The 27956-nt window shown below is 38.6% G+C and overlaps 1 non-coding gene across 1 annotated transcript; it reads left to right on the top strand.

Annotated features, from left to right (window-relative positions):
- Positions 1-3580: 3580 nt before the first annotated feature.
- On the top strand, positions 3581-3699 carry LOC145398566 (5S ribosomal RNA). Its single transcript, XR_013897154.1, has one exon. It is a non-coding gene; the product is annotated as a 5S ribosomal RNA (ribosomal RNA).
- Positions 3700-27956: the final 24257 nt, after the last annotated feature.

Here is a 27956-nt window from a genome sequence, read left to right as displayed (position 1 = left end):
AGCATGCCTAGAAAGTACAGTAATCCCCCCAGTATCTGATGTAATACAGCCAAAGGCACGTCCGGAAAGTGGTCCTGTCCGGATAGTGGGCCCCAGCCTCCTGGACTTGTACTTATGGACCCTAACTCAGAAAAACACCTATACAACTCCCTCTGGACATCCATTGCACCTTAAGACCCAAATCACACCAATAAGGGACATAAAAGACTGAAATAAATGCAAAAGAACCATAAAATGAGGTTTTAGAGGTGAGTTTATACAATATTAAACATTCTGGGTACTTACAACAAGTCCCTAGCTCCTGGACTGGTAGTTATGGACCCTAACCTAGCCTAACTCAGAAAAACACCTCCCTACTGCACATGCATAGTACCTAAGACCCTATTCACACCAATAAGGGACATAAAAGAGTGAAATGAGGTGTTAGAGGTAAGTACAGTATGGAAAATACAGTACCGTACAATATGAAACATTCTGGATACTTACAGCAAGTCCCTGGCCATCTCGATGAATAACCAGCCTCCTCTCAGACTCTGACAGTAGGAAGGAGTTCCTGAAGCACTTGCAGTACACTGTTCATGAAGTCTTGTGCTGAATTTAATCATTTGCACTCAGAATTCCATTCTCTTAACACTGCGCACTCTTGTCTTACTTGCGCTCCATTGTACCTTAATGAAATATGTGTTGCACTCTGCACTTAAAGTCTTTCCACTCATAAAACCATTTTCTAAACATAACACACTCTAGTTAATTTACGTTACATTGAAAGTCAATTAAATGTTTGTCTTTTCACTCAGAATTCTAATTTCTTAACACTATACACTGTTTTTTTTTCACTGCACAACACTCTAAATTCCCGTGTGGTCTAGTGGAGAAGTTCTAGGCGTTTAATCACTGTCAGAGTCTGAGAGTAGCTCTTGCAGGTGACCTAGGGGTGCGTTGCTGGGCCGTGGTGACGAAGTACCCACTGCAGACGACTCTGAAGAGAGGCGCAAACTCATGTTGAGTGGTGACTCCACCGCGCTTGATGTGCTGGGCTGTGGCTCGGAGCATGAGGGCCTGTCTTGGGGAGGCAATGGAGTGGAGCCAGGGCTGGGCAAAGCGGGGGTCACGGGCCTGAAAAAGCTGTCAATGGTTGATTGACGCAAGGAACAACGATTTTGACGATTAATGATGCACTACTTGAAAACGCACACTTCCTCCACAAGTCCCAAGGGCCCCATCTCCCTGTCGCAGTCCGGGTGCTCCAGGTAGTCCAGAACGAACTCTAGGTGTTCCCAGAGTGCGCTCAGCTTCGGGATGGCTGGAGTAGTGTCACGCTGAGAGGAGTCCGCATCATTGTCGCCATCCTCATCGGAATCTTGAAGCTGGGTACTGACACCTGCAACTGAAGATGCGATCTCGATATCAGACATGGTCTGATACCCAGGATCGCCCTCGTCATCATCCAACCACTCACGCACTTCGTCCACATCAACATCGTCCCTATGAGCACGTAAACGTGCATGGAAGTCATCCACGTCAAAACCTAGGAAATTGTGCTCCATATCCATTCCAAGAAGCAGACAAGACCAACCATTTTCTATAGTCTTGACAGGGACTTCCTTCCATGCACTGGCCTAGTTGTAGATGGCAGACTTGATGTTGTAGCGGCGAAGGTTTTCCAGTGTCAGCTGGCCTCGCATGTCCCATCCCTCCCTGCGCTTGTCCTCGTCCTCGAGAACAACCATCACCTCGTCCAGGAACTTCCTTCAGTACAGCTTCTTCGTTGCCATGATCACTCCTTGGTCCATTGGTTGGATGAGAGCAGTAGTATTAGGTGGCAGAAACATGCACCTAATGTGGCCATTCTCAGCCACCAAGTCCTTGTCGCACGGGTGAGCAGGTGCATTGTCGAGGAGAAGGAGGACCTTTACCTGGTCATGTGGGATTCCCAGTTTCTCCATCTGGTGATGGATGACCTCCTTGACGAAATGGTGGTGGAATCAGTCTTTGAAGATGTGGTCAGTGAACCATGCCTTCAAGGAATGGTACCAGATGACAGGAAGGACATCCGTCACCCCATGAAGACACCGAGGCTGCTTTGCACGGCCAACAATAACGGGCTTAAGCCGGTGCATGCCGTTAGCATTGGCAGAACACAAAGCAGATATCTGTTGCTTGCAGAGCTTGCAGCCAGGTATATGCTTGTCCGTCTCCTTGGCTAGAGTGTTAATAGGCAAAGAGTGATAGAATAAACCAGTTTCATCAGCGTTGTAGACTTGATCGAGAGTGAGGCCCTCCCTGTCGATCAAGCACTTCACCTTGTGCCGAAACTCTTCTCCATCCTCGTTGGAGTCCAAAGCTTCGCCATGAGACTTACGGTCAGTAAGGCCATGCCATAACTTGAAAGCGAAGAGCCAACCTTCGGATGCCTTGAAGTCTAGGGCGTCATGAAGCCTTGCGAACTTCTCAGCAGCAGCATTCATCTCCTTGCCATGCACCAGCACACCAGCTGCATGTTGCTGTCGATACCAAATCAACGTGGAGTGGTTGACTTCTGGATACTTGGGAGTAAACATCACCTTCCTCTCCACGTTGCGTTTGCTTTTCGATGAGAAGTCAGCCGTGTACTGCATGAGCTTGTCTCGGGATCTCTTGATATCAAACAAAATAGATCGGGCCAGGTTGAATTCTTGAAGGATGGGTGAGGAAGACCATCCGCATCCATCTTGTCCAATATCTCCCTCTTCTTCTCTAGAGTCAAAACCATTCTCTTCCTCTTCTCAGGAGGTGGAGCCATCATCACACACACACAGAAGAAGCACGAGAGCAGCAGGAGAGCCTGCAGCAGGTAAGGCGCCACCACAAAAGCGAGCACGTGGGTGGCCATGACGACGAGCATGCACACACAACGAGAGATGGACGGTAAGTGGGGAGGATGCAGGGGCACTCTAGCGGACGGCGGCAGAACAACGCACCAAAACACAGCTGGCCCGTGCTGCACGAGCCAAGTTCAAATTACGGGCGGGAAAAAGTCGGATTTATTTCAAATTTTTTGTGGTTTTTGGCCCATTTTGGGAATATTTGATCCCAGGACAAAAATGTCCGGTAAGTGGGGATGTCTGGAAATTGGGTGTCCGGATATTACGGGGATTACTGTATTTTCAGAAAGTTAGACTGGGAAAAAAAAAGTAAACAGAGATGGAGAATAGCTAAACCATTTAGGATTTGCAGATGTCATTGTCCTAATCTCATAAACAGTGGAGGTATTGCAAGAAATGTTAAATGACCTGAATAGAGAATGTCTCAAAGTAGGGCTAAAGATGTACAAGAGTAAAACTAAACTAATGTTTAATCCACATACACCAAAGAGAGTCATCAGAATAAGTGAAGAAATTTTTGAAGAAGCCGAGGAATACAATTACTTGGGGGAAATACTAAAATTAATGAAAAGACCATGATAGTGAAATTAAAAAAAAAAATGCATTACAAATTAATGGGAAGCTTTCGGTAAACATACAGTAGAGACGTTATGAAAAGTAGTTTGTCAATATGTATGAAACGAATATTTTATAACGAATGTAAAATTCCAACAACGACGTACGGCCATACCACGTTGAGTACACCGCTTCCCGTCCTATCAGCGAAGTTAAGCAACGTTGGGTCTGGTTAGTACTTGGATGGGTGACCGCCTGGGAACACCAGATGCTGTTGGCATCCCTACGTGTCAAGTGGGGTTGGTGGAGGATTAGTGCCCCTCCCTGTAAAACAATTAACTCTAAGCCGTTGGCCACCCCGTTTGGGATACATGGCGTCTGGCAATGAATGAATGAATGAAAACGTACGGTTGTGATACCTGAGAACTAACAACACCGATGGAAAATAAACTAATTCGTTATCAGAGAGCAAAGGAAAGGTCAGTGTTGGGAATATCTTTAAGAGAAAGGAAAAGACCAACTTAGGTGAGAAAGCAGACTAGAGTCAAAGCCCTTAATGAAGTTATAAAAGAACAGATATGGAGGTGGGCAGGCCATGTAGTAAGAATAAGGGATAACCGATGGAGCAAGATGTGCCTTACTGGATACCAAGAGTTTGTAAGCGTGGCAGAAAAACACCAGATATTAGGGGGAGAAATGAGATGGAGAAATTTCCAGGGAAAACGTGGCAAAGGTTGGTTCAGTCAAGGAATTCGTGGAGAAGGTTGGGGGAGACGTTTGTTCAGTGGATTAGTAGTACCAGATTTTTTATATATATATATATATATATATATATATATATAGATATATATAGAGATATATATATATATATATATATCTATATATATATATATATATATATATATATATATATATATATATATATATATACACACACACACACACACACACACAATACAATTAGTTCTGTAATGCGCACTATTTCAGCATTATGCAACTTCACCGTCATACAAATTGTTTATTGTATAACTTATTTAGCATTTTACAGCCCATTCAGCAGTTCAGTGTTCCTTCAGCAATATGCAGTAGAGAATCAGTATGAGATGCGACACTGCTGCTGGTTTCTGAATGACTGATGAACTGAACGCCATATGGTCCATTTTGGTTACAATGTTTACAAGTCATGGATTATTTATACTCCTGCGTCGAACTGCAAGACATAGTACTGGCATACCCGGTATATCACTGAAATTATTAAAACGTTACCATTATGGATGATCTTTTTAATTTCTGTTGTTTAGATTTACGATCATCGACCTGATATTCATATGAAAGTCCTTCACATCAACCCAATGAATTGCTTTTAATTGGATTAATGAACATTGTAGCTGGTCACTTGTAACTACATTAAGTACTGATTATTATTTATTGATAACATCATTCTATGTAATGACAGTACCTGTATTATCTGAACTTCAATATTTTGTAAATTTTAAGTCTTTAAGATATTGCGAACAAACTCGTGCAAGCACTTTAATGGATCAATCCTGAATGTGATACAAGTTCCGGGTGTTTACCAAAGCACAGTTCTCCTTCAGCATAAGAACAGATCCAGTGCTTCGTCTGACTTTATCTATCATTTGAGAATATAAACCATACTGAAGGGGTTAAATGCAACAACTAAAATTCTAAGGCTCTCAGCGTATTCAAGAACTGTTTATTTGCCTTCTGCAGACATAGTCATAACCAGTAGACTGGCTAAAGTACTGGCAGAAATGAGGCTTATTCAGAAGGAAATATACTAATAGAAATGAAATTACGTTTTATTCCTAATATTTTGTTCAATATATATATAGACGAACATAATTTGGTGACTATAGTAAGTTCATAGTTAAAAGTAGAGTAATTGTACAATAAGCTTATAGCCAGCATTATGCTAGGCCGTATTATAGCTATCAGAAGAAATTTTGCAACACCTTTTCCTCTAGTATTATAGTTCCTCTTTTCATAATGCACCTTGATATTCTCTGGTATGAATACTGTTTTGCTATCGACAGTTTTCATCATTTATTTAATGTAAAGGGATATTAATGTGCAATACAGGAAGAATTTGCACTAAGTCTCCAGTGTCACTTACAATTCGATAGTCATGTCATGTATATTCCTTCCTTCCTTCAGTTTATGAAAGGGATGGTAAAATCAAGTAGAACATCATGTACCGGATGAAGATCAGGATTTGTCCCTCTGTGTGAGAAAGTGGTGATGGAAGCTAAACCCCTTCAGTCTCATTATATACCTTATATTTTATTCTATTTGTGCATATGAATGAGAAAGTGATGTCAAGAGCTAATCCTTATCCAGACAGATGATGATTCTTTAATTAACTCATGCTGCCACCAGTTGATTTTACACTGTTTATGACACCCTCACAGTGAAGAAGGTGAAGGTTGTATCATCATCCAATTCAAAATCTCCAAAGAAGTGAACAAAGTCGCTGGGATGGGAAAAATAGATTTGCGTCATAGGAGTGAAGGGAGTAATTTAGCAAAACTTAACAAGTTGCTCACTCTCTAACATGTAATTTTTGTCTTTTTCCCCAATTATTGTATGCTTCAAGGTACATCATTAGAAACAGACGAATACTGGACCTCAAAATCTTGATCATCGCAACTTTGCATAACGTCAGCATGATAAAATATTGTAAACTTATATCACGTCAAAGCGATGCATCCCGGTCTGCCTTCAGTGACAGCCAGTGAAACGTGAACTTTGCCACATCGTCCACTGCAAGCGGTAGCCCATGAATTTTGGAAATAAATGTCAGGTGGCAGTATTTGGCAAATATTACATACAACTAAACGACAAGATTCAGTAAAGCGTTACTTTTCCTGAGAAATACGATATGAATGTATGAGTGATGTCCAAATCCACTGGGCTCATTATGAATACAACGAACCGACCGGCTTAAGGGATTCCCCGGATGGGAGATTAATTTACGGAAATGGAGAATAGCCAGTCATATTTCACATATGCGATATTCTTTTATTGATGAGTATTTTGGTGACTTGAGTAGCCAATGGTCTTACTAGTTCTAATAAGTTTACCCAGACATATATAATATAATAAGGACTTTACTCTTTCAGGCCCAGGTCCGAGTTAGGCTCCCCAGGTACTGTAGGTAACAAGCGAAAGTAAGGAAGGCTTAGTGCGCACCACAGTGGAATACTGCTGCCAGGTCACTGTAGTGAATGTTATTGACGTCTTTATTAATTTTACTCTACCCAGACTTTACCAGCATTTTTGTGTTTAATGATCAGAATGCATGTATAATATAAAAAATCGTGGACAAATAAAGGAAATTTCGTTCTTATCATGAAATGGTGAAAATAATAATTACATTCCATTTTGGTGGATTACATAAAAACACTGCCTAACTTATGTATATTTTTAATACAGTCACTATGGACAGATTTAAGAGAATAAGCATGCCCATGAAATGTAAATTAATATGAAATATCTGTGGGTATTTGTTATTCTGCCGAGTTTGTCCTGTGACCTGAACCTTTGATCTAATATTTAAAAAAAATAATAATGTACCAAGTCACTGATTAACCCTCAATATTTATATCAAGTTTGTTTCAGATCGGACACACACACACACACACACACACACACACACACACACGCACACGCACGCACGCATTCACACCCACCACCACCACCACCACCCCCATACATAAGAATCTGATGAAAAAATGCAGCTGCTGCTCCAATACACATGCGGGCTTGATAATAATAATAAAAACGGTGTTTATGTTGTGTCTGAAACCTTGACTAACAAATCAAAATGGGTCAAGCAAGAGTTGTATAGTCTGTCTGTGAATATAAGGATAGTGCAGTACAGTGGTTGTGTAGAATTTAAGAGATGGATGCTAATGGAATATGATAAACTGACACTCTCGTTTACCCAATACTGATGTTGGAACTTAAGCTACAATCCAGTGCTTTAATCTGACTAATTACAAAACAAATACAAGTAAAACAATTTTACCTTCAAAACAAAGTTATTTCTTTTGCTATAGATCAGTTACGTAGGAAGTTATCATGACTGTAAGGTCGATTACAAGACAAAACTGCAATCGTATGCTTTCGAGTTTTGTATAAGAGTAATAAGGATATAATCATATAGTCGTAATCGAATAGGATACCTGTGTAATTGCATTATGACAAGATTAGTCAGAGAAAGGTACGCTCTGGGATCAGCTGGATGCCCAGGAAATATAATGTGTTTGGTGATGGGCAATCAGAATTAGAGTTTCCACTGGCCTGGTGGATGTTTTGAGTCGTTGTGATGTACTAGAGGAGGAGGATAATTCTACAGATCAACACTAATTTTATTATCACCCGCCTTACAAGGAGGAGCGATAATGTTTTTGCCCTTCTGTGTGTGTGTGTGTGTGTGTGTGTTCTTACCTAATTGTTCTTACCTAATTGTATCTTTACAGGAATGAGTCAGGCTCGTACTATCCGGTGTCTTAAACCATATTTATCGTACATATCCTTAAAATTGTGAATTGTTTTGGCACACTATTTCATTCGGTAGTGCATTCCACTGATCAATTGCGCTACTTGGGAAACTGAGTTTCCTTACGTGTGTATCACCTCTCCCCCCCCCCTCTCTCTCTCTTGCAGTGTCCTCCTTCTGATGCTTTCCCATGGGTTATATATTCATTTATGTCTATTTTCTCTTTCCCTGAGATGCATCATCATGTCTCCTCTTTTCCTCCTCTTCTGTAGTGTTGGTAGATTCAATATTTCTTTCTTCGTAGCTCAGATCCCTTAAGTTTGGTACCCCATCTTGTAGCTGCCCTTTGTACTCGTACTTTTTTAATCTTATGTACGTGATTTTTGATACGAAGATTCCAGACTACTGATGCATACTCCAAAGTTGGTCTGATGAATGATGTTATTATCTTTCCCAGCATGTCATCATCTATATATGTGAATGCTATTCTCATATTAGCCAGCAGTGTATGCATGTTACGTTCCTTCTCACTGATGTGGTCAGCCGGAGAGAGTCTGTTATTGATAGTGACTCCTAGGTTCTTCTCCCTTTCTGATATGTGTAGGGTTGATCTTCCTAACTTATATTTTCAATCTGGTCTTTTTTCACTTTTACCAAACTTAATTACAAGTCACTTGTTCACATTAAATTCCATTTGCCATTTGTTGCTCAACTCATGAAGCTTATTTAATTCTTCTTGTAACTCTTTACAAGAATTTGTGTTAGTAATTTTCCTTTGTATTTCTGCATGATCCGCAAACATATTTAGATAGCTTCCATTTCCAGTGTTACTGTCTATGTCATATTTATATAGTAAAAACTTAACTGGTGCCAGCACTGAGCCCTGTAGAACTCTGCGAGTCACTTCCCTCCATGATCAGTAATCTCCCCTTAGTACTGTTCTTACTTCCCATTTTCTGAGAAAATCCTGCATCCAACAGTACAGATTGCCTCGGATACCTCCTTGATGGTACAGTTTCCATAAAAGTCTTTGGTGCGGTACTCAGTCAAATGCTTTCTTGAAATCTAGATAGATACTGTCCACCTATCCTTCTCTCTTTTCTGTAATGTTTCTGTATTTCTATCATCGTAGCTGAATATATTAGTGACACATGATTTTCCTTTTCTAAAACCGAACTGCCTTTCTGTTATCATACTGTGTTCTTCTAGATGGTTTACCTAAACTTTTCTTATCAGGTTTACTTGTATCTTACTTACAACACTGGTCACTGATATTGGTCGGTAGTTGAGTGGATTCTGTCTATTCCCTTTCTTGAACAGGGGAACAATGTTTGTTTTCTTCCAAATATCAGATAGTTTACCTTGACCAAAGGATTCCTTGAATATTAAATATACTGGTCTCCTTAACTCTTCTGCACATTCATGTAGCACCCAACCTGAAATTTCGTCATGACTATATGCTTTTCCTTTGTCTAATTTACTTAACTCTTCCTGTACTTCTTTTTCTGATATTTGTATATCTGGTAATTCGTGTGGACATGCATGTTCCATATAATCTCATTCAAAATTATTTTCTTTTGTAAAAACTGATTGGAAGTTTTTATTTAGTGTTTCACAAATATCTTTCTCTTGTGTAAAGATGATCCCTTCGTTCGTAATGGACTGTATTTTATCTTAACATTGGTTTTGCTTTGGATGAAGCTGTAAAATAGCTTCGGTTGATCACTACTTTTATTAATATTGTCTTCCTTATACTGTCTTTGGGCTTCCCTCCCTGTTCTTGTATATTATTTCTTGCCTGTTTATAGTTGCTGTATGCCCTCTCGCTATTGTGTCTTCTGTATCTATTCCACAGCAAGCCTCTGTTTCTTTTGACTTTTAACATTCTGTATTAAACCATTTCTTTATTTTTATTTCTGTTTCTTTGTGCTGAGGGATGTAATTTTGGACTCCTATTTCATAAAAACCACAGAATTTTTATCTATAATATTTAAATCTTGTCCTCTAAGCTCCTTTTCCCAATCTATTTCTAATAAGTACTTCTTCAGGTCATGATAGTTGCCGTTTTTGTAGTTTAGACACTTTTTGTAACTCACATTACTGACAACTGTCATATGCAATCCTGAAGTTGCAATTTGATACTGTATGGTCGCTTTTGCTGAATGGAGGGCGATACATTATATTGTCAGTATCATTTTCTTGCCTAGTAAAAATAAGATCTAGTACTGATGGATCATCAAGTCCTCTTTTTCTGGTGTCTTCCTTTACATGCTCTGTTAGCAAAAACTCTTGCACAAGATCCAGGAGCTTTTGATCCCAACAGCTTTCATGGCTTCTTACATCTAGAGTCTTCCAATTTATATTTGTCTTGAAATCTCCAGTTAATATAATTCTTTCAGATTTCTCTTCCATTCTGTGTTGTAATGTCATTAAACTCTGAATTGTAATTTTTGCCAGGTCTTCATATTCGTATCTTTCCCAAGTTTTTTTTTTTTTTTTTTTTTTTTTTGTGGCATGGATAAAGTTGCCACAATTAATTTCCCTTTAAAGGTGTGAATCTCCAGTGCAATCAGTTCTACTTGTGAGGGTATATCAATTTTTATTTCTTTGACATGTAGATTTTTCTTTTTTAAGATTATAATTCCTCTTCCTTTTCTTAAATTTCTGTCTCTTCTCCATATATTGTATTCCTCCAAGTTTAGGGTATCGTTTGATATCTGTGGGGTTAATTTTGGTTCAGTTAGGGAAATAATATGTGGTTCCTCTTCTTTGGTATAGTCTTCCATCTCTAATAATTTAGACACCATTCCATATGAGTCTGAGAACATACTTCCTAAATTCAGTTTAAAGATTCTGTCTTTTAACATAAATAGTTTACCACTTCACCTAGATCCTTTTTATGATCAATGCTTAAGTGTAATTGAAAGAAATTTTGACATTTTAGGATTTTGTGAAACATGACCAAATGATGAAAACTCTGCACTCTACCATCTGAATGGTTATAATGCTTTTTTTTTTTTTTTTTTAACAAAACAACCAAAGGTGGAGGTGTGGCTCTTTACATGGCAAGATATATAAAAAGGGTAATACGTTAGGACCTATCTCTTCAGTTGACACATATTGAATCTTTATTTATAGAGTGTACAAGAACAAACAAGTTTTTAGTTGGAATGATATATAGGCCCCCTTATGCAAGAATTCATAATTTCATGCTATATCTTGAGCAGCTCCTAGAACTGGTAACATCCGAACAAACTCTACCATGTTATTTAATGGGAGAGTTAAACGTTAATCTGCTTAAGGAAAAAGACAATAATGTATACGAGTTATTGAATTTATTCTATTCCTACTTTCCAGTAATAACTAAACCTACCCGGGTGACCAATATATCAGCATCATTAATAGATCACATTTGGACCAACGACTTAAATAACTATCAGGCCAGTGGCATCATGTACACTTGTATAAGTGATCACTTCCCGGTTTTCAGTTCTTTTTCAGTTCCCCAACATAATACCCACTGTTCATACATTACAATAACCAAAAGGGTGATAAACAACGAATTCATTAATGCTTTCAAAACTGATCTAATACATTTTAGATGGGTAGATGAAGTCAGTGATAAAAATGTAAACTATTGTTTTGAATTTTACCTGAAAAAATTATTAATCTTTATAATAAAAATTTTCCCATTAATTTACAGTCAAGGAAAAACTTTATAATAAACCTTATATCACTTCAGCTATAAGGACATCAATCAAATGGCCCCTTATTTATGAAGCTTCTTTCAAAACTTACAGGAACCAGCTAACAGCAATTATAAGGGCAGCTAAAGAAAAATATTACACATCAAAACTTAAGGAAGAAGCAGGTAATCCTAAGAAAACTTGGGAAACTATCAAGAGCCTCATGGGTAGAAATAAAAATCTTACATCTCCACCTTCCATCACACTACACGACAGGACAACGTCGAACAGTGAGGTCATGGCAGAGGGTTTTAATGAATATTTTTGTAATGTGGCAAACGCCCTAGCACAAGTAAGACCAACTCCTGTTTCATATAACAGTTTTCTTCCAGAGCCCACTAACTTTTCATTTTTTTTTACGACCAACAACAACCACAGAAATCAACTCAATACTTCATGAACTTAAAGTAACGTCAACAGGTCTTGACGATATTAATATAAAAATAATAAAGGTGTGTCGTGACGAAATTTCCCCTTTCCTTATGTATAATATAAACAAGTCCTTTAAATTAAAGAGGGTTCTTTTCCAAAGCACTTACAGATTGCAAAAGTAGTACCAATCTATAAAAAAGGTGACGCAAGTATGCACACCAATTACAGACCAATATCAATTTTACCAAGTTTCAGTAAAATCTATGAAAAAGTTGTCGTAATAAGACTTATGGACTATCTTAATCAACATTCCTTGTTAACAGAGTCTCAGTGTGGATTCCGCCCTAAACTCTCCACAGAACTGACACTGCACCACCTTAGCCAATGTATCTACACTGCCTTAGATAGTAATATGTATCAGTTGACTGTTTTCTGTGACTTGACAAAAGCTTTCGATACCATCCCTCACTTTATTTTACTACGGAAGTTATTAATGCATGGGATCCGTGGCCCGGCATTCAAATGGTTTCAGAGCTAAGTCAGAGAAAGCAGTACGTAGTTTATGGGAATAAAACCTATTCACAAAGACCTATTAGCTGTGGTGTACCACAGGGCTCTATTTTAGGTCCAGTACTGTTTTTAGTTTACATAAATGATATAACCCGTAGTAGTGATAAGTTAAATTTCTTACTTTTTGCTGATGACACTACTATCTTTATACAGGGCCAAGACATCTTTGAACTGAGAGATATAGCAGACAGAGAATTAGTTCATGTGTCAAACTGATTGAAGAGTAATAAACTTACACCAAATATTTCTAAAACACACTTTATGGTATCACATTCAAATATGATGCGACCTCCTGACATTGAAATTAAAATTGATAATCATATAATAATTCAAACAAATGAAACAAGGTCTTTGGGAATTATTTTTGACAGTAAATTAAACTGGCATTCCCATTTATATGATTTACAAATTAAAATTTCTAAAATATCTGGTGTGTTATATAGGATAAGACACTTCTTAAATCCCGACTGTTTAAGACAAATATATCTATCAATTGCTTATCCACATCTACTATACTGTTCAGCAATATGGGGAAGGAAACACAAAACATACTTGGACAACATATTCATAGCACAGAAAAAATTAATCCGTATCATGTTCCACAAACAAAGATACGACCATACTAATCCCCTCTTCAGTAAGAATAAGTACTTAAATATCATGACATCATCCACCTTCAGACCTGCGTGTTCGTATTCAAAGCTATGTTTATTCACCAAGTTGATTGTGGTTTCAGATACATATCTCATACTATTGACACCAGAAGAACTAATGACCTCAGACTCCCACTGTACAGTATAGAACATCACACGCACAACAAAGTGTCACCTTTAGGTGAGCAAAGGTGTAGAACCAACTGCAAGAGGACGTCAAGAATACTATGTCACTTAACTCCTTCAGTTACAAAATTAAAGAAGAATTATTCAGGAAATATAATTAAATTACAATCTAACTTCTACTAAAGTATATATGGACAGTGCGAGTATTAATTGTGTAGCTGTGGGCGTGTGATGGCGTAGGTACGAAACGGATCGCATACGTACTGCATGTAACATCACACGCACATGTAAAAAGATGTGTACAGGTATGTTGTTGAACTGGGAATATATTTATCGTGGGGTAATGTTAATGGTATAGGCAGTGATGGAGATATTGGTAATTCTAGTGTCTTCAGAACATATTAGTACTGTAATTATTATTGTTTATTATTATTATTATTATTGTTATTTATTATTATTACCACTACTCTTGCTATTGATACTACTACAATTACCATTACTGTTAAAAATTATCATTATTATTATTGTCACTGTTATTATACTACTAATTTTAATTATACTACTAATTTAAATTTCTACTATTTTATATCTAAGATTTCATATGCTATTATCAATTAAGTCTACTGTTGTAGACAAAGCACTGACATTATTAGTTATTATTGCTGTTAATATTTTTCTGTTATTACTATTATTATTGCTATTTCTCTTATAACTTATGTACACTTTTATTATTTCTTATATTGCTATCAGTACAGATTTCCATATCTGAATTAAGTATAACCTTTTTTCTTCCATGTCCATTCAAATCCACGAAGACAAACAAAATATGAAAACATCGTCAGAGCATCGGCTGAATGGACCGTGGCTTGCAAATTGTATATGTGTATACGGTATCTTATATGTTAAGCCAAATAAATATATCAAGTATCGAGTATTAAGTATCTGCTTTTGGGTACATCAACTTATAGTCCAGGCACATTAGGTATTTTCAAGGAAAAAAATAATGCGGAACTGAAATATTGAGAAGAGCTTTCTAATACCACCTAGAAACACATGTCAAAGTCCCCAAGTTTTTGCCTTGTGCTTTTCCTGTAGCAGTCTTTAACTCTTTCAGTATTCTTTTCATATACGCATGTATAAGCGAGTCTGTGTTATCTACATTCATTGGACTATTCACAGTGTTTTATCCGCCAAAGTGACTCAAAAAGTAATATTTAATTAATGATATTATATAATAATTAAAAATAACCTATGAATGTTTTAAAATGATTGAAAATGACTTTAATACACTGCAAAATATTATACCCCATATATGTGTAAATGAAAATTTTTTTGCACAATATTTCATTAATCCATCATGTATATTTACTTCAATATCAAAGCATAATATTTCTAGCACTGAAATAACAAAAATCTCATATGTAATAGTTTCTTTATATATTACCAACTTATGAAAAATAACAGATGTTATATTCACAATACTTTACCACAATGCAAACAACATTATTGTTTGGCCATTGTCCACCTAATGTTGGTTTTGATAGTTATTTGGTAGTTATAAAGTAAAAGTAATATAAACTACAGAAATAAACTTGGACTGAAAATATGCAAATTCAAGTAAAATACAAGTTATTACAAACCAATCATATTCATACACTAAATATAGCAGACACATATATAGATACTATATCAGTATCAAAATCTGTGATACTGGAAGTAATGAGTCATGTTGTTTACAAAGTTAGAGATTCATAACATGAGCTAAAAATAGGGTAATGCATTTCTCTGTAAAATAGCACTTTCTAATTATTTATACGAGTATATCATTCATCAGAATCAATGTCTGGTATACTGTTATTACACTGTGATTCAAAACAATTAATGCAGACTTTTGAACACTGAAGCCCAACTGTCCTGCAGCTACAATTCTTGATACAACCTTTTTTTACATGCACAACTAATGAATTTGACCAGTTTCTTTGGTGCTGGAGGCTTGTCTGTTGGAATGGGCATAAGAGTGCCTGCATTTTTTCCCCAACCCCATTCTGTAGGATTTAGTTCATTGCCCAACCATTCTTGTGTCTAGGTACACTCTGTACAGGTGTTGATATGCTGCAGCACTAGTGGATGAAAGACTCGCTAGGTTGAGTGTTGCCTTATTAGATGTCCTGGCCACAGATCTCTTATAGGCAATGTGTCTATTCTTCTCTAAGGTTTCAAACCCACTGGCACCATGCAGATTATGGAGGAAAGTCTCTCCAGCTTCTCGGATTCCTTTCTGGGTACTCCCTGGTTGTATGAATACATTCATTTGTGTAACAAAGTTATGGTTAATTTGAGCCGTCTTAAAGCTTTCAGTTTGCCCTGATTGTACATTGCTGATGTTGTATCACATCCAGTCACTGCATGTAAGAAAAGCAAGTACTGGCTGATCTTCCCAAGTGACTGTTTGATATCATTTATCCTGTAGATAGTTTTGGGCTTGTGGCTGCAAAGCATGTACAGATCCAGTTCTGGGGTTACATGTGCCACTAACATGACATGGAGGTCTGTGTAGGTTCCAGCTAAAACAGTTGGATTGTCTGTATTTTTCTGTGCAGTTTGGAATGCAATGAAGACTATAAGGGAATCTACATCTGCTTTAGCTTGTTTCACTTGGAGTTCTTCTTCTTGTAAGATGTCAGTAAGGGAACTAATAAGCTGTTTCTTGTTGTGTGCATTACCAAGAAAGTCAGACTGTTTTTCAGTTGTGGGCAAGTTAGGGGAAATTTGTATGTTGGCTGAAGTGTTCTCTCTGGATCGACGCATTTGCTCTGCAGACCTAGTAGACAGAACACCATCATATCCATCGAACACTACTGTTGACGATGTGCCATAGTTTCTTGTTAGGTAGGCCCTATAAACATCATAGACTTCTTGGTAGAATGCAGATCTTGGTCATACTACAGCCTGAAATAGATAGCCACCATCAATCACATAGAGTTAATTAGGTGGAGTTATAGAAATTTCAGTGCAGGACTTCAAGACTTTCCCCAATAAGCTCCTTGCAGTTTTTCTCATTTGGCCATCCAGAAATAATGATGGAGGATGTGGTGCTAGTTCATACTGGAGGAATGTGCCCATTTCAGGCCGTCATTTCTTTATAAGCAGGCAGTTATTAAGGTTTCCCGTCCCTTGCTTGTGACAGTTGATGTGTCTTTGCTCCCTACAGCTTCACTGCAGATTACACAGATGGATGCCATATTTCTGGAAATACAGAAAGAATCATTGTCCTACGGTGAAATAAACTTAAAAACAGAAACACAAATTAAAGACAATACAAACATACATTAGTACTATCCCATGCACTTTGAACAACCAACATTGCTTTTTGACAGTATTTGGCATGAAGGGTCATTTCATTTGATAAGATACAAGACATTGGAACCTCAATTAAATAAATGAATGGTTTAAAAGAATGAAAAACAAATATATTTTTGCTAAAATCTTTATTTGTTATAAGACATTGGCAATAAAACTAATTATATACAATAATATTCCACGACTTCGGCATCCACTGTGTCAAAAGCATAAGGGGGGGAATTTGAGGACTTTTAGTACGTTATTCTACAACTCTTTAGGAACTAATACAGCAAAAATCAGCTCCATATTAGTTTTTCCTTGAATACCCATATTTCGATCTAATGCTCGTGGACTGTTAATCATCTTGTTTACAAACTTGCCATAACTTGTGTATACTACCTTCCTCTGTTATTCCCTGTTGGTTATGAACCACTTTCGTACCTGCAAACCAGTTTGTAAAAAAAAAATACTCTTCTCTTCCTGTCATCTTCCCTTGTTCTTTGTTTTTGTCTCCTCCCTCTTCTCCTTTAGTACTCCCAATTCCTCTTGAGTTAGGCATCTTTTTATCCATACTTTTTTAAAATTCCTCTTTTTCCATGAGTTTGTTCACATTTTTTATCATTTCTTCCAAAGTGTTCACACTCTGGAAGGTTACTTTCAGAGGCCTTCACTTATTTCTCTTATATTTCCCTAGCTTTTTGTGTTCCTCTATGTCATTATCACAGATTTCCTCAGATACTTCCTTCAATATGCTCATTATATTTGCCATCTCCTTTTCATATCTCATAATTTTATTTTGCATTTCTTCTTCATCTATGCCAGTGATTACTATAGATTTATTGATATATGCTGAATCTTTGACCATTTTTTAAAAATTATTTCTTTCACTTCCTTTCTAATGCATTTTTCTTCAACTCTTGTTTCTAGGTCTTTCCTTACTTTCACCATTTCAGCATATGTAGTTTCCACATCATCTTTGTAGTTTTGCATCACTTCATTCACCTGGGTTATCTTCTCTTCAATATCATTGCTTTGGTCTATCAGACTGCTTGCTTGCTTAATTGTCTCTGTATCTTTTCTGAACTCCTCCATAATATTCTCATGGCTGACAATTGTACTTGCCATTTCACTAATCTTCCTTGTAAGTGAACCCACCTCAACTGACAGCTCATCTATTATTGTGTCTTTTTTGTTTAATTCCTTTACTTATTGTTCATTTTCTTCCTTCTGCGCGCGCAACTACTTCTTAATTTCATCCATTTCACTCTGAAAAGCCTTCTCCAGTTTATTCATCCTCTCTACTAGTTTGTTATATGTACCCATTTCAGCCAGTTCCCGGTAGAAATCATCATCCAGTTTTATACCTTTATCCCTTTTCTTAACTCCTTCCATATTCACTTTGTTAAAGATGGTGCTCATCTTGTGGTATTATTTAGAAAAGATTCTACCTACAAGTATGCATCTCCATGCTGCTCGCCTTTTGGTGATAGACGACACAGCTGATGATGCTCTGATCAGCACATTCTTGTACTAATTGGATGTCTTGTGTCATCTGGACAACACTTTTACTTATAATTGCTCTACTATATTAGAACACAAGTTAGTTTAACCTAGTACAGAGCTTGACTCATATAAAGATACTATTTAGGTGTGGCAAGGTGTGGCCAAGGGTGGCCAGCACGGATTGAGAAGACAGACGTGTTGACTCTGACGCTACCTGTGTGTGTGTGTGTATTCCCATTATATCTCATGAACTGCTAGAGCTATCAACATGAGACCTTCAGGGTATCAAGATATGACCAAAATCTAGGGTGAGCTGAAAGTGGGCACTCTGGATCAATGTCAAGGTCAGCAATATGGCTGCCATAGGTCAACTAGTTATTATCGCCCGCCTTTAGCATCATTATATTTCATGAAAGGCTTGAACTATCAACTAGAAACCTTCAGGGTATCAAGATATGGCCAAAATCTTGGACGAGTTCGAAAAAGGGCACTTGGGGTCAAGGTCAAAGTCAGTAAAATAGCTGCCAAAGGTCAACTAGTTTATACTGACGGATTTAGCACCATTATATCTCATGGTTAGTTTGAGCTATCAACATGAAAACTTAAGGGTATCAAGATATGGCCAAAATCTTGGACTTTGCCAATAGCATATTCTGGAAGGCAATTAACATTCGGCTTCTGAATGCTTTTCTTTCATTACCAATTATATCAGTGTGATTTTAGGGTAACTTTGGGTCGCTGACCTCTCATATAATATCGGTTTCGCCAGACTGGCTCTGATTTTTCAGATAATGGATGCCAACATATTTGAGAATTCAGCTCCCTCAGCCTTCAGAGCCCCTGTCATTTTCACATATACATTTTTATCTGAATTCATTTTGGTGTATTTGGTTATTTAACTGATTTCAGATTTAATGCAGGAATTTATTTTACGTTCATTTTTATCATGAAGTTTCAGGACCTTATTAAAAAACATTTAAACATGCAAAAAATTTAATGGTTAGGCGTAGTCTGTGCACAAATCATATGGAAACTGTCTCAAATCATGCAAAAATCAACACGTGAAATACCTAATGGCGCTGTACTGAACACGGTAACATAAAAACAAAGTAAGGTGATTTAGGTAAACGTAGTTAAATGCACAGAAAAACGCTGTATGATTTTCTTTTGTGTCAGTCATCAGGACAATCACGTTGGAAGCTCCAACAGAAGTCTGCTATCATGTGTCTGGACCATCTGCACTGATACGTTTCTTCCATCACCTTTATATGCTGAGAGAACCTCTCCCCTTGTTGCTCACTAAAATCACCAAGATGCTGTGGATATCTGTCCAAGTGGCTGTGGAAAAAGCGTACCTTTATGCTCATATTAGCACCCAAGTTTTTAAAGTTATCGAGCATCTTATGCACCAATAATTCTTCATAATTATCAGATTTGTGGTTACCCAAGAAGTTCTTGACAACGGAGACATAGCTGCACCAGGCATAGGCTTTAACATAATTCATATATTTTGTGAAATTCGAGTATTTGATGAGTTTATGAATCTGAGGGCCATCAAAGATTCCTGCTTTTAATTTTTCAATACTCTGTCCAAGGAACTATCTACAAAATTAATGTATTTGAAGCAATCACCATCTTTGTCCAAGGCCTTAACATTGCTTCATCAGCCCAAGCTTGATATGGAGTGGTGGAAGAATGATTTTATTCTCTGACAACTAATGGCTCGTCAACGATGTTCGCTGGATGTACAGTCACGTTTTCCTTGAAGGCCAAGTCACATTTTTCCAATGATCTTGCTTTGCTCTGTCCCACAAGCAGATGAAACAAGGGTATTTCGCGTATCCACTTTGCTGCCCAAGCAAGAAGTTCACCATCTTTAATTCAGCACAAATAGACCATTGGTGCTTATGATAGCAGAACTTCTGCAAGACCATTTTAATATTTTCATATTCTTCTTAAAGTTTTGTGTGAGCAGTAGAAAGAGATGCATTGCGGTTACCATCGTGCAATAAGACACATTTCAAACTTCAGGTGGAGCTGTCTATAAAAAGCCGCAAGTCTTCTGGTCAACTTTCCAGTATTCCCATTGGAGAAGAAGTCTTGGGATGTCATTGCAGTGCAGTAAGGAAGAAGTGCCTCCTCTCTTGTTCGATAAGTTGTCATTTTAGCATCCGGCTTAGGCAGTTCTTTTCTTTTTGCCTGGATGCTAATAGTTCAGATGCTTGCTTTGACAGACTGAAATCTCGTATCAGATCATTTAGCTCTTCTTGGGAGAACTGCTTAGGTGTTAAGGAGCTTCTTTCATATTCATCTCCACTGCTACCGTCTGTGCTACACTCCAAGTCCTTCATTTCTTCAAAATTTGACAATTGAAGATCAGCCAGGGAGGTAAACACTAGTATGGAAGTGTCTTCGCTGTGTGGCACAGGTCGCCTTGCTAATTCCAAATCGAGATACTCTCACTTATTGGTGTAAAATTCATAATTTGAGTGGAATCCATGATCTCGAAAACTAGAGCCAGTTCGGGAAAACAAGTGTCATTTTTGGATTCAGCACCTCCAAATCACCCTAAAATTGTTTAAACATCCTGGGCAAATAAGTAAAACTCTTTTGTTGTTGGCCTGTGTAATGGAAGGTGACTGAAGGGCATATGTCAGGAAAGAAGCTTATTCACCTGTAATACATATTTTAAGCATAACTATACACATAAATATACTAGGTACAAAGGGAATGGACACAGTGCTGAAAGGAACCTGACTGATTACGTGCATGTGGGGAGAACGATGCCTGTGCGTGTTGTGGATACGAGTCCAGTGAGAGGACGATGCGGAAGTATATAAGATCATATAATTGTAGTATGCAGGGTTAAGCTGAGAGAGAGAGAGAGAGAGAGAGAGAGAGAGAGAGAGAGAGAGAGAGAGAGAGAGAGAGAGAGCAGCAGCAGCAGCAGCAGTGAAGAAGAAACACTGGAGGTGGAGAAGTGGAGAAATAAAGAAGTGGCTGATAAATACTGGACTAAAGCAGTGGCGTAGTTGAAGACAATGAATTTGGAACAAATGAACTTGGAAAACATACCGAATGCATTTAGGGAATTTTTACGTAGAAATATCAAAACATTATGTGGTATCGCGAGGTCAGCAAAGAAGAAGGGTCCAGCGTGGTAGGATGAAAAAGATGAAAGTCGAGAAAAAGAGGAAGAAGTCAAAAGAGTAGATGCAGGAAAGGGACTCAAATGACAGAAGAGAGTACACTAAGGGTAAGAAGGATGCGAAGAGATTGAGAAAGTGGAAAAAGAAGGTAAATGATGATCTTGGGAAAAATGAATGCTAACTACTCTGAAAACAGACACTTTTTCTCGGAAGAGGTGCAAAAATGTAGACATGAAAGTGGAAAGAATGTGAAAGTGTTAGGAATGAAAGTGGAAGATTACTAACCAGTGGAAGTGAAGTAAGGACCAGATGGAAAGGTTTTGAAAGGCATATGAATGGGAATGGTGAGAGCAGAGCAACTGTACACATGAAATGGTTTTGGTAATGTAGAGAGATGGAATGTAGTGCCAGGAAACCTAACACTGGCAGGAGCGAAGAATGATGTGAAGCAATTGAAGAAAGGGAAAGCAGAGGAGAGGGGGACAGTTGAGGTGCATACAGAAATTACTAAGTGTAATGAAGAGTGGCATGAAGTGTTTGGTTGAGATTTGTAAGAAGACATGGATGAGTGAAACTGCACCAGCAGAGTGGAAAATTAACCATGGCATAAGGCTCTTGTTGACTGTATGAAAGATATATGGGAGATTTGTCACAGAGAAAGGAACGGATATATTAGAATGTCTGGTGAATGTCGAATGAGGTGGCTTTAGGAGTGGTAGAAGATGTGTACATCGAATTTTTGCAATCAGACAGATAGGGACAAAAACTTGTGAAAGGGACTATAAGCTATTTATGACATTTATGAAAGTGGAAAGAGCGATCAACAAGCCAAACAGAGAAAGACTGATGAAGGTTTTGTGTATGTATAGTGTAGACGATAAACTGTTCAAGTGCCGTTAATAACTTTAACGATGGCAGTGATGCATGCCTAAGGGTAGGACGGCATCTAAGCGAATGGTTGAAGATCTGTGTTTGGGTAAGACAAGGTTGTGTGATGTCCTCATGGTTTATCAATATCATGCCCGTAACCACCTTGAGGCAGCCGAGGCGGTGGCATCTCCTGTCCCCTTCCCCTCCTTTAGCAGCCTGCTCAATCCTCCCCCACCCCAAAGTCCAGGGACTTGTTCTGATAGCGTTCATAACTTTATACTGATCCTTGTCATCCTCAACCCGCAGTGCTTGTGGATGAGTCATTGAGAGTGGATCACTCCAACTCAGAACGTGACTAAATAGTGTAGGTTACTACAGCCTACTGCATTAGGAGCCCCCACAAACTCCTGAAAGTTGCCAGTGTTCGCTGGATCACTAAATAGCGTATAATGAGACAGACCAACTTGTCTTCAATATCGTCAGAATAAAATTTAATTGAGCTTCTGCAGTCACTACAGTGCAGCAACCAACACTTGCTTTATAACTGTTTATCATGATGCTAATAATCCTTTCTAGCATGAATGAAAATGCCGTATTGCAGAACACATTGATATAACTGGATGCAGTGCACCCAACCCCTAAAGATGGCATTAATAAAAACATACAACTGTAGCGACATTTTTGAAATTTTCCGAGTTACTTAATTGAATTCTGTTCAAATTCACCTGCAGTTGCATTATTTGGTGCTAGGGCTAAAAAAAAAAAAAATCCTGGGGAGAATGTCCCCGGACCTCCCTAGTAGAGCTGTGTTCGCCTCGTCTGTTTTCAAGTCCTGGTTACGGCCCTGAATATACATGTGGATGGTGTTATAAAAGGAGTACAAACACAAATAACAGAGAGAAGGATGACATTGTAAAGAATGGTGAAGGATGAATTATTTTAATACTTTGTCCAGCAGATAACGTTATTTACGGCATTTGAAAAACTCCTGTAAGCTGGCCAAATGGCGTTATTTACATCATCGAAGTAAAAAAAATGCATTTAATCGATGTTCGTGGGACTAGGTTTAAAATGTGCACCAATGTCTTCCCATTCTTCCTGTGCTATATAAACATCGTTGGGCAGTACCTATAGATATATTCAATATATATTGGTTCTTTATTTTGCTAGTGTATGCATTTATCCTTTTGCTGTATGTACTGTGTTAGTAACAGTGAGTTCGTGTTCTGTTCCTTCTTGAATGCATATGTTACACTAGAACAAACCCGTACGAACAATTAAAGACTAAAATGAGTGCAGTAGCATGCAAAATGTCAACAGAAATAAAATAAAACAAGTATGAATATTTATGAGAAAGTGCACTGATGGAGCGCGCTTGGCCTTCCTTACAATGTTATAGTGATATTGGTTGTTTGCTTATTATGTTTGACATATATTATTGTGGAACACTTGCAAAGAAAGGGAGATTAAAATAAATAGAACAGCACAAAAATAACATAAAAAATAAAGATTATAAACATTTATGCAAACTTCCTACTTTTTTTCACGTTTTTACTGTGTTAGTAACAGTGATGGTGGTTGTTTGCTCGTTATTTCATACATATATTATTGTTGAACGAACACTTCCAAACAAAGAGACAATAAAATGGATAAAATAGCACAAAAAATAACACCGAAATTAAAACAAGAGTATAAACATTTACACAAACTGCTTACGTTTTTTCACGTCATTGTATATTCTGTTACAGTATTGGTAATGGTGGTATTCTATTCAGCTTTATACGCATATATCTATATAAAAAATTCAGTTGCGAATAATTTGATACTAAAATGTATAATGTAGCACGAATAATAACGTCAGAAATAAGAAAAGGGTATAAACATTTGAGAGTAACTATGCGCTGCCTGGCAACCTCCAACCGACCTTGGAGAGGTAGTGAGGTGCACGCGCGGGGCACTTCTGCTTGCAAATAGTGGACAAAATCTTGGTAGACTGGTGAAGAGTTTTGTAGATGTCTGTGAGCACAGTACCTCGAAGATAAATGTAGAATAGGGTAAGGTGATGGTTACTGAGAGATGTGATTCCCACAGTGATGCTATAGTGAATGGAGAGTGAGTTGAACTGGCGAGTTTAAGTACAGTACCCTGGTGCAGTGACAGAAATGAAAGGTAATTGTGCAAAAGAAGTGAAAAGTAGAGTGGTGCAGGGAAGGAAAGTGGTTATTGCTATGAAGACTTTGATAAAAAGTCCAGGTCTGAATGTGACAGTTGCAAAAGGCTTGCATCAAAGAGTTTCAGGTATGAGACTGTGGTGTGACATGAGAATGAAAAGCCATCAGCCAAGACAGTGAAGATGGGACTGTTCAGGAATGTGTATGGAGTGCTGAGAATGGATGGGATAAGAAATGATGTGATTTATGAAAGATACAGAATAATTAACTCTTTGGATACCAGAGTTTGTTTGTTTTTTTTATGTGAGGAAGAAGGAACCAAAGGCAACGAGCCTGCAAAACTATTCCTTCCAAGAGAAAAACAAGATATAAGAGAGAGCCAAATTCAAGATCCGATCATTTCCAGATGCCTGGACACACTGCGTTTGAAAAACTGGAGATCATAGGAAGTAGGAAACACAGACAGAGGGAGACAGTTCCAGAGTTGACCTGTTGCATAAATGAAGGACTGGGAGTAACGGTTAACTCTTTCATTAGAGAGTTGGACAGAAAAGGGATGACAGTTTGTTGCTAGACGGGTGCTATGCGCCCGTCGTAGGGGTGGAGGAATGCATGCAGACAGTTCAGAGGAGCAGTGACCATTGAAGTAGCGATAGAAAAGAGATAAAGATGCAACAGTGCAGCAAAGAGACAAAGGTTGAAGGGAGTCAGTAAAGGAGGAGAGTTAATGAGGCGAAAAGCCTTTGACTCCACCTTATTGAGAAGAGCTGTATGTGGGGAGCCTCCCCACACATGAGAGTTGTACTCTACACAGGGGCGGATCAAACCCCTGTATAGAGTCAACAATTGTGCAGGGGTAAAGAAGGAATGGAGTCGGCTAAGCACACCCAATCTCATGGAAGCAGATTTTACAAGAGATGTAATATGATCTTTCCAAGACAAGTCCCGAGTAAATGAAACGCCAAGCATGTTCAAGGATGATGCAGGATTAAGCTGAATATTATCAAACATTAGTCGGTATACCTGTGGAAGATTTTGTCGGGTTGATAGGTGCAAAAACTGAGTCTTTGATGCATTAAAAACAATAAGATTATTTTTACCCCAGTTAGAGATATGAGCCAAGTCAGACATTAGGTGTGCCATAGCCTCATCCCTTGTTTGTTGAAGTAACTGCTGAGATGGACGTTGCGGGAATCGAATAGAAAGGTGAAGGGTGGAGTCATCAGCATATGAGTGGATAGGGTTAGATGTACAGCTTAGAAGGTCATTGATGAATAAAAGGAAGAGAGTTGGTGATAGGACAGAACCCTGAGGAACACCACTGTTAATAGATCTAGGAGAAGAACGATGGCCGTCTACAACAGCGGCTATAGAACGACCAGAAAGGAAGCTAGAGATGAAGGCACAGATAGAAGGATAGAAACCGTAAGAGGGCAGTTTGAAAATTAAAGATTTATGCCAGACTCGATCGAAAGCCTTTGAGATGTCAAGTGCAATGGCAAAGCTTTTGCGAAAGTCCCGAAAAAAGGATGACCAGGAGTCTGAAAGGTAGATGAGAAGATCGCCAGTGGAGCGTCCCTGACGGAACCCATACTGACCATCAGAAAGAAGGTTGTGATAGGAAAGATGCTTTTAAATTTTTCTATTAAGAACAGACTCGAAAACTTTTGAGATACAGGATGTTAAAGCAATTGGACGATAGTTAGAGGGTTGGGAATGGTCACCCTTCTTTGAGACTGGCTGAATGAGAGCAAACTTCCAGGAAGAAGGAAAGGTACAAGTTGACAGACAAAGGCGAATGAGTTTGCCTAGGCAGGGTGTAAGCACAGAACCACAGTTCTTGAGAACAACAGGAGGGACTCCATCAGGCCCATATGCCTTATTAGTATTGAGGCCTGTGACAGCAGAAAATACATCAGCTGAAGACATTTTAATGTCAGCCATGAAGAAGTCAGAGGGGGGAAGTGATGGAGGAACAGCACTGGAATCGTCTAAGGTGGAATTGGAGGAGAAAGTCTGAGCGAAGAGATCTGCTTTATCAGTAGAAGAAATAGCTACAGAGCCATCAGAGTAGAAAAGAGGAGGGAAGGATGATGAGGTAAAGTTGTTAGAAATGTTTTTGGCAAGGTGCCAGAAGGAGCGGGAAGAATTCGAGTTAGAGAGTTGAGAGCACTTAGTACGGATGAAATTATTTTTAGCAGAGCAAAGAACAGACTTAGCACGATTCCGGACAGAAATGTATAAAAGATGTGATTCAGGGTTGGGTTGGCTCCGGTACCTTTTATAGGCCCTCTCCTTGTTGCGGACAGCATTAGAACAAGCGTGATTAAACCAAGGCTTTCGTGCATTAGTCAAAGGATATGAGAAAGGAATGCATGCTTCTATGCCCGAAAGAATAACCTCTGTAATGCGCAAGGCACACCCAGATGGCTCCCGGCCACGGAAGCAATAATCATTCCAGGGAAAATCAAAGAAGTACTGCCTGAAGGCCTCCCAGTCCGCAGCTCCGAAGTGCCACAGATGACGTTTCTTTGGAGGGTCCGCAGGCCGTACTGGAGTGATAGGACAGGTTAAGGTGATAAGGTTGTGATCGGAGGAGCCCAATGGAGAGAAAAGATTAACCGTGTAAGCAGAAGAATTAGTTGTAAGGAAGAGGTCAAGTATGTTGGAACTCTCTCCAAAGTGATCAGGGATACGGGTAGGGTGCTCTACAAGCTGCTCTAGGTCATTAAGGATAGAAAAGGTGTAGGCTTGTTCACCAGGTGGATCAGTGAAAGGAGAGGAGAGCCAAAGGTGGTGGTGAACATTGAAATCTCCTAGAATGGAGATTTCAGAGAAAGGAGAAATGGATAGAATGTGTTCCATCGTAGAAGTAAGATAGTCAAAGAATTTTTGATAGTAGAATTAGGAGATAAGTAAACAGCACAGATATATTTAGTCAGAGAATGACAGGAAAGCCGAAGCCAGAGTCTAGAGAATTCGGAAGAATCAAGTTCAGGAACACGAGAGCAAGATAAGTTGTTGCGTATATACTGTATACACAACAGCCACCTTTGGCTTTGAAATGAGTATAGAGAAAGTAGGAGGATACAGAAAAGGGTCTGCTGTTCGTTGCCTCAGACAGCTGGGTCTCAGAAAAAGAAGGTGAGGTTTAGAGAAGGAGAGGTGGTGCTCAACAGAGCAAAAGTTAGAGGAAAGGCCACGAATGTTGCAGAAATGAAGAAGAAGAGAGTCAGACAGTGGTTCCAGGCATCTTAAGTCGTCACCGGGAGAGGGGCAGAAGGTGGGGGTATTTATGGTCCACCCCCTGGGGACTCCGAGGCTATGTTATTTGATGCCATTTTTTCTTTTTAAATTTTGAAAAGGAAGTGTGATGTGTAATGTGCATGTAGTTTGGTGTTGATAGAGAAACTTGTACTGGAGAGCATGCTGGCCTACTCTCTGTGTTACTGAGACACTGAAAAAGTTTAGCAAAGGGGGATGGTCGGGACCTAGTCCCGAGGGCTGATG

The sequence above is a fragment of the Coenobita brevimanus genome, chromosome 45 (assembly GCF_032717465.1).
Source record: "Coenobita brevimanus isolate Jiangsu-jjx chromosome 45, ASM3271746v2, whole genome shotgun sequence".
In the NCBI taxonomy this organism is placed as follows: Eukaryota; Metazoa; Arthropoda; class Malacostraca; order Decapoda; family Coenobitidae; genus Coenobita; species Coenobita brevimanus.
The sequence above is the reverse complement of the archived record's forward strand: the minus strand, read 5'-3'. Positions and strand labels throughout refer to the sequence as shown.